The following is a 7,754-nucleotide window of genomic DNA, read 5'->3' on the forward strand; positions in this document are numbered from 1 at the left end:
GTGATGGATTATATGATTTATTTCTTGGTTTGGCTTGATTTGGTGAAGTTTTTAATTTTATGATGAATTTTCTGGTTTAATATGAAGTGGATGTTGTAGCCATCTTTGATGATTGGCAATGGACTATAATAACTCTAGTAGATGTGAATTGTGGATAAATGCAACCAATTTTGGATTTGGAAGAATTTCTGGAAAATTAGGGTTCTTGGTTGAACATTCTGTCCGAAATTTTGGGTCATAGATAGAGGCCGAATTGGACTTTACTCAAAACATGAAAGTTGTAGGTATTGATGAGGTTGAAGTTCCTGCAAAATTTCAGGGCATTTGGAGTAGTATAGAGTGAGTTATGCCGTTTTTACTGTTGCTGTTTTTGGTGAACAGAATGTCCGAACTGCAATAGTAATTGTCTGTTTTGACTGGAATTGGTTTGGATTTGGTTGTTGGTGTCTTCTGATGAAATGTAGCTTGATGTCTTAGATTTCATATGCCTTTGGAATCAATGCTTTTGGACCTGTATAGACTGACTTGGACTGATTACAGTTTTGTGTGATTTGGGAACCTGCAATTACGGTTCTGGGTTGGTTTTCTGCATTTTGACTTAGTTGTGCTAGGATTTGGATTGAGAGGCCTTCTACATTGTTGTAGCCCCTTAAGTCCTGGATATCCCTGTAAATTTTCAGGATTAACGGAGTGGTATAACCTGAGTTATAAACGAAATACTCAGACCTGTTTTGACCGTCAAATTCTGTTCTGTTCTTATATCCGGACAGTTTACGACTGGAACTTTGGCTTCACGTTTGACTAGGTTACAAGCTGTTTGGGCTTGCGACCAAAAAACCAAACTTATAGCTCTATATCAGAGCTGTCTAATTCCCTTGGAATTTCATGAATCGGATTTATAGAACCTGAGATATAGCCGAGCAAATAAGGCCTGCCCGTGAAAATGACCATTTTCTGGTCAGATCTGTTTTGGTCCTGATGACCAACTTCCGTTCCGAATTTGGATTGCCGACCTTCATGAAAGTTGTTCCATTTGGAATGAACTATCTAACTGCCAATTTTCAACTCTTTTTCCCATGTGTAGCATAGAAAACAGTTTGCACTCAAAACTGACCATTTGTGCATTGGCCAGATTTCGTATGTGATTGTGTTTGGTTCATTTGGGGCTGAAGCCTCCAGTTTCAGTTCTGGATGTCTTCATAACAATTGTTGTTCATCCTTTAAGCTTCGATATGGTGTCTCATACGCCTTAATCCGATATTCGTAGCTCAACTTATGATTACAATAGAAACGAGTGTCAAATCTGCCGTTTCCGCTAACGGCCGTTTCCGTTTCCGTCCGTCATATGTGTGTGCGCGCGTGCCGTTTTTGCCGTTTTGTTTGTTTGAGGCACGATAGTAGCCGTTTACGATATGATGTGACACAATCTTCTATTTCAGACGGTGGTGAGCTGGGCGGAACTGGTGGGGCCCACGACTAGCTGTTCATTTCAATCCGACTTCGTACTTTTGCTATTTCAGTTTCTGAGTAAGTATTCAGGCCAGTTTGGTGTGTTTTCTTTGTTATGTGTTTGAGATATGTGAAAAGGGTACTTAGGCGAGGGTGTACTTTATCGCACTCGACCTAAACCCTAATTTGAATGTATAATTGTACTTGGCATATGTATATGAACCTTTTGGAACCAAAACCCTTGAGCTTGTGGCTCGGGGCGACTTTCGAGTAAAGTTTGTGAAGTTTGCAAAGTTTGTGAGTTCGTGGGCCCGATCTAAGACCTGTATGGACTATTCGAGCCGGTTAGGGCTTGGTCGAAGTCAGTCCAACTTAGTCTGAGGTCACCAAGTTTGTAGGTTCATGATATGAACCAATTTTGTGAATCCGGTTCACCGAGAAGGTGACCAAGTTTGTGACCCGAGCTTGTGACTCAAGCTCAAGTTTGTGATTTCGTTCGCCCGGGCAAGTTTGTGAGGTGACTGGCCAGTGAGGGTGATAAGGTGTCGGTGGGTGTACAAGTGAAGTTCTACGGACCCTTGAGTGTGGTCGACGAAGTGTCGGCAGGAGATCATGCATGGCATATGAATTGGCTTTGGAGCCACCTGTATCCTTATTATGTGGTGTTACTTTTCTGCTTTTGCTTTACTCTTATTGTGTAATTGTTGCTATGTGAATTTATGCTTTCGCCCCTGTTTACTTACTAAGCATATAGCTTACCCCTTTCCTTTTGTTTTCCTTAGCAGGGGCCGACGCGGGGACTTTTGGCTCGTATACTAGTATAGGTAGATTGGCTTGTAATAGTTGCACAGTTAGGATGTTTGTTTTTGTTTTGGTGGTTTGTATAAGGACCCTTCTCAGGGTCTACCTTTTGCTGGTTAGTGTTATAGTATATTAGAGCGGTTTGGCTTGATGCTTTTGAAGATGTAAATAGACTTTTGGTGGTTGTATATATTATGAATCGTGTTCTTGTGGCTTAGAAGAGTTTTATAAGTTTGAGTCCTGGCGCGAGCTAGGCAGGCGGCCCGCCGATACCCTTGGGTTCGCCCTTGGGAGAAGTGGGGTCGTCACACATTATGTGACAGCCCCACCTCCCCCAAAGGCGAACCAAAGGGTTCGGCGGACCGCCTGCCCAGTTCTTGCTGGGATTCACTACAATCTTCAAGTAAATTACAAATTAAACTCCAATATCACATGAAATACTCCACTAAAACAATCATGTACTCTAAAATATAAAAGAACTATTCATGCTTATGTATTACATCCAAGATTTCCAATGTACTTTTACAATACCGAAAACCCAAAATAATCATAAGTTTTACACAATGGAGTCCCAGAATTAAAGATAACGACTAGTTCTACCCAAAGGGGGTCACTAATTAAGCCTCAGAACTTCCACTTCCAAACCTGTTAAGGAAAACAAATTGGGGTGAGCTAACGCTCAGTGAGGCCAAGGGAAAAACATGCAAGCATGCGAGCAAAGACACAATATAAAACAATAACTTGAGTAACAAGTAACTTCGAAACATTAAGCAAGTAGGGAATTTAATCACAATAAAAGGATACAGGAGCTCTCAGGAGGTAATCCACGCGCGATCCAAGCTCAGGTAGTTGACCCTCCGTCAACTTTCACAGTTATCCATGTAGAACCCCACTTACTACCTCCAGCCATCATGACACCCTCTTGGATCCGTAACCAAACAAGCATGTAGGTGGTATCACTTAATAAGTATACCTAGCAAGACCCCTTATTTGGATCAAACTATAACACTTCCCAAGGTTCACCAAGTTTCTCGACCAAGCCCTTGCCGGCTCGAGTTCCAAGGCTAACCAATGGGTTGGGGCGTCCTCCCCATTCACTTTTAGGTCGATGAGACGAAGCTCCAATCGACAAGATTTGGTCATAGCATTGAGACGGGATGAGCGGTACCTCCTACCCTAAAAGGGCATGATACATTCTGCCGCTCAATGCTCACGATAAACACTTTCATTTGCATTCACATGTAACACGTATCACTTATCAAGCAAGCAATTTCATGAAAGAGAGGGCAAGGGTGATAAAGTACACCCTAGCCTCATTAACTAGCAAGTACGAGAAACATTTCATTTAAACACTTCACATGCACTTGATACTCACCAAAAGTCGTGAGAGAGAGAAAAAAATGAAGCGGCTAAATGAGTTCTTTGGAGTTCCTGTATTCACCTGAGACATGTATAATCACAATCATTCACATGCATATTCAAGGCCAAGCAAAAATATCAAGTCATTTTCATGTTTATTGTAAATCAGGAAACTGGAGGTTTATGGCAGAAACCTTTAGAAAATCGTAACTTAATATTTACAAGTCCAAAATTTGCATGGTTGATACCGTTGGAAACCTAATTGAAAAGGCTAAAACTTTGTAGAAGACACCTTGATGAGATTCCATACGGATTTTGCCCAGTTTTCCGTCAATAGACTGCTACAGTAAAATGCAGGGCAGGGAAAATTCTGTTTTTCCAGCGGACTTGGAAAAATCACCAAAAATCACAGAAAATGAGTTAGCCCCTGAAATTTACATGGATTGTAGCCTAATGTGTCTAGTTTCAAACCAAACAAACCGGACTCGATTTAGAGTGGTATACACCAAAAGATAACCATTTTCCCGAAACTGGCCTGATGTTCCAGAAAGCAAATTTCCAGTTTTCACTTTAACAAGTTCACTCCTTTCTTTTCCTTTGAAGAACTAATCGATTTAATCAACCCAAATACACTTAAAATCCATTATTTTGGCAAAACTTTAACTAAAATAAAAGCTCCAAAAATCTGAAATTTTGTCCCAAAAATTTCGGCCAACACGAAAGATTCAAAACTGAAATTTTTCCTCTTACTATACTTAAACACACAGAAGTTCATCCATCCAAATTAAGGAATACCTTGCAATAATTAACAAGCCAAACATGTAATAAAACAAGATTTATCACATATATACATCCAATCACATATCACACATCCAATTAGGGGTGGCAATTTTTGACACGACCTGAAAACACGACACGAACCTAACACGAAATTAATAGGTTTGGGTTGAGGTTTCGGGAATTTGGGTCAGAATCGGGTTGGACCCGATGAACCCGAAAAGAAAACAGGTCGATTTCGGGTTAACCCGTGGTGACCTGATATAACCCGATATGACCCGTTTACGAATTAAAAATAATTTAATAAACATAAAAATAATTCTATCTAACTAAACTAAGTTATTCTTTTTTTCAAAGGCATTAATTACTTAATCCAAATGAATTTATTTAATTTGTGTGAAGTTGAAATTATTATATTTGGAGAAATAATATATTATATTATTTTTTACTTTTATACTGTTTTAATTTATTTTATATTTTGTTTGGAATAAAACACTTTTATGGTGTTTAATTTATTTTAGATTTGGTTTTGAATTATTTATTTAAATTTTTATTACTTGATTATGTAATTAGTTTTGTGAGAAATTGATTTTATTAGAAATTACAGTGATAAATTAATAAATTAAAATTAAGTTTCGGGTCATTTCGGGTCGACCCGCCAACCCGTCAACCTGAAATTTTCGGGTTCGGGTCAGCATACCTGACCCGTCACAGGTTGACGGGTCGGGTTCGGGTCAACAGATTTTCTGACGGGTTGACCCGAACCCGACCCGCCAACCTGATTTGGACCCGAATTGCCACCCCTACATCCAATATCGAAATATGGAGACCTAGATCGAGTGCGACAAGGTACACCCCCGTCTAAGTCTCATTTAATCACATTTAATCACATAAGGCAGCTAATACAATAAATCCCAATTGCTCAAATCAAACACATGTCCTTAGGTGAGTGCGATGAAGTACACACACACCTTATAAAGAGAATACAGTTCACAAATCCATTTAGCAAACCCTTTTAGTAACAGCAAATACATTTAAATAAACAAAGGGGCACATTTAACTAAAATACTTGAGGAAAGATTTTAACAAATAAGGAACACTCACAAATCACCGCTCATGATCCCCATTCACCACAATTGATTATTGTCCAAATCCAATTCCTAAAACACAAAGTTCAATATCACATATCACTATCACCTTTTAGCAATTTAAGCACAACTCGAGCTACACTTATCAGATTGAAACAAACAATATACCGTTTCGAAGCTAAGACATAGCTCTACAATTCTCATGAAGACATCTCAACTCAGTTCCCACCCTAACCTAGCCAAATTTACCCAAACAGCCCCCAGATTTTCCAGTTCGAAGCTCACTGTGAAATTCAACTAGCAGTCCTGATTCATTCAATCATATCTCAGCACACACAACTCCGATTTAGGTAATTCCAAAACCATTTGAAATCTAAGATACAAGGCTACAATTCTTAAGAAGGCATCAAAAACTAATTCATTCATCTTCCTAGCCAAACGAAGCAATTACGGAGGCAGATTATCATGTCTGACAAAAACAGGGCAGCAGGGGTAAAATAGTCATTTCACAAGGTACCCTGTTCCGATTGAGCTGAAATCTACAGGCATAATCTACACTCAATTCTATACAAATTCCATGTTTTGTTCTAAGGCTAGTTCAGCCTCCATCATACCCGAATATTCAAGCCAATTTCAGACAAGAAATCTGGAACAATAATCAAAACTGCCAAATTCATTCAATCAATTTCAACCCACGAATTTCCAGCTATGAAATCAGTTCCTAACTTAGTAACTCCAACTTCTAGCTACTACTACAAGCTATACCATAAAAATTGAGAGCTAGGAAGTCAGGTTACCTTTCAATCTTCAAGAAACAAAGCTGGACAGAGATGATGAAGACAGCCAGCAGTCAATCGTTCCTTCTCCTTGCTTTCACACATAATTGGAGGGATAAATGGTTGATTGAATTCCCAGATTTCCTCTTGCTTTTCTCCCTTTTCCTCTCTATTTTCTCGCGCTCTCTCACGGCTCTCTCTCTCTCTCTCCCCTTTTTCTTGTCCAGCTTGCCCGACTTCCCCTCCCCTCTCTTTCTTTTATGTTGTTTACTTTGCTTAACTAGGAAGGCTTGATCTATTTTAGAGTAGAGTCAAAGTCTTCTTTTCCTTTCTTTTCTTTTGGTCCCCTTTTTTTTTCTTGCTCTCACCCGGCTCTCCTCCTCTTTGTGTCTTGTTGTTTTTGGTCTTGTCTTGGTTAATATAACTTAGTCAAAGTGCCAAGTTAAATCCAAGTTTTGCTTTTGTCTCTTGGTCAATTTTGTCAAGCTTCAACTTCCAACCACAATTAAACCGAAAATTAAATTTGTGGGCCCTCACACATTATACTTATTTAACATCTCTAAACATGTGTATATGATCAAATATGGGAATATGATTATCTATGCAATGTTTTAATCTTATGCATATTCCTATATTATGATTAATATGGTAAATGGTTTTGGAATATTATTAAGCATATTTGGATGACTCAAATAGCCAAAATATGACTTGATTATGATGCTTACATGTACACAAATAGCCAAAATAGCCAAAATTGAAATTTTTGAACTTTGGATTATGACTAGTTTAAACTAGTTTTGAAAATGATGTATTTGACTTGATATTTGAGTGTTGTAACTGGTCATGATTATTGCCAATTCATTAATTGAAGCATGCTTGTATGATAAATGTTGGATATTTGAAGAATTGAGTACTTTTAGTGGTATTTTAGGAGTGAAATTGAACATGTGCATAATGTATGTTTCTTGGTTTGGCTTTGCTCCTAAATTTGTTGTTATATGTATGATTACCTAAGAGAAGGATACATGCTTACACTTCATATTCTAGGCAATTAGGATGATAATTTTGTTAAATGCATAAAGTTTGGCAAGTGTGAGTTATACCTTAAGCAATTTTTCATATATTTTATATCGGTACAATAACAAAGGCAAGAAGTTATTTGAAAAAACTTGTTATGTCATTGTGAAATCGTTTGAACGTTAATTAGTTTGTTCACCATATTGTTTTTTAGGTTTCTATTACTAATGGCTATCAAGTAGAACTCATAAAGATTTGGAGATAAGCAGACAATGCATCATGGGACTTCATGATTTGTGACATTTCAATCACGTCAATAGGAAAGTATTCTTTTCTTTATCTTGTTTCTTCTTTACACATTGAGAACAATGTGTACTTTAAGTATAGGGGGGAAATCTTGTGATTATATATATATTATGTGTGATTGATTGGAAATATTGGACTTGTGTTTGAAATTGTTATTGTGCTTTGAATTTGTTCAAATTTA

At 38.0% G+C, this 7,754-nt stretch overlaps 1 long non-coding RNA gene across 1 annotated transcript; it reads right to left on the bottom strand.

Moving 5' to 3' along the window:
- Positions 1-2,721: 2,721 nt before the first annotated feature.
- On the bottom strand, positions 2,722-6,492 carry LOC140037278 (uncharacterized). The gene is made up of 4 exons (XR_011841201.1): positions 6,272-6,492; positions 5,491-5,546; positions 3,626-3,691; positions 2,722-2,895 (listed from the first exon to the last, which is right to left on the bottom strand). It is a non-coding gene; the product is annotated as an uncharacterized lncRNA (long non-coding RNA).
- Between the last annotated feature and the right edge of the window lie 1,262 nt (positions 6,493-7,754).

This window comes from Coffea arabica, chromosome 2e, assembly GCF_036785885.1.
Source record: "Coffea arabica cultivar ET-39 chromosome 2e, Coffea Arabica ET-39 HiFi, whole genome shotgun sequence".
NCBI lineage: Eukaryota > Viridiplantae > Streptophyta > Magnoliopsida > Gentianales > Rubiaceae > Coffea > Coffea arabica.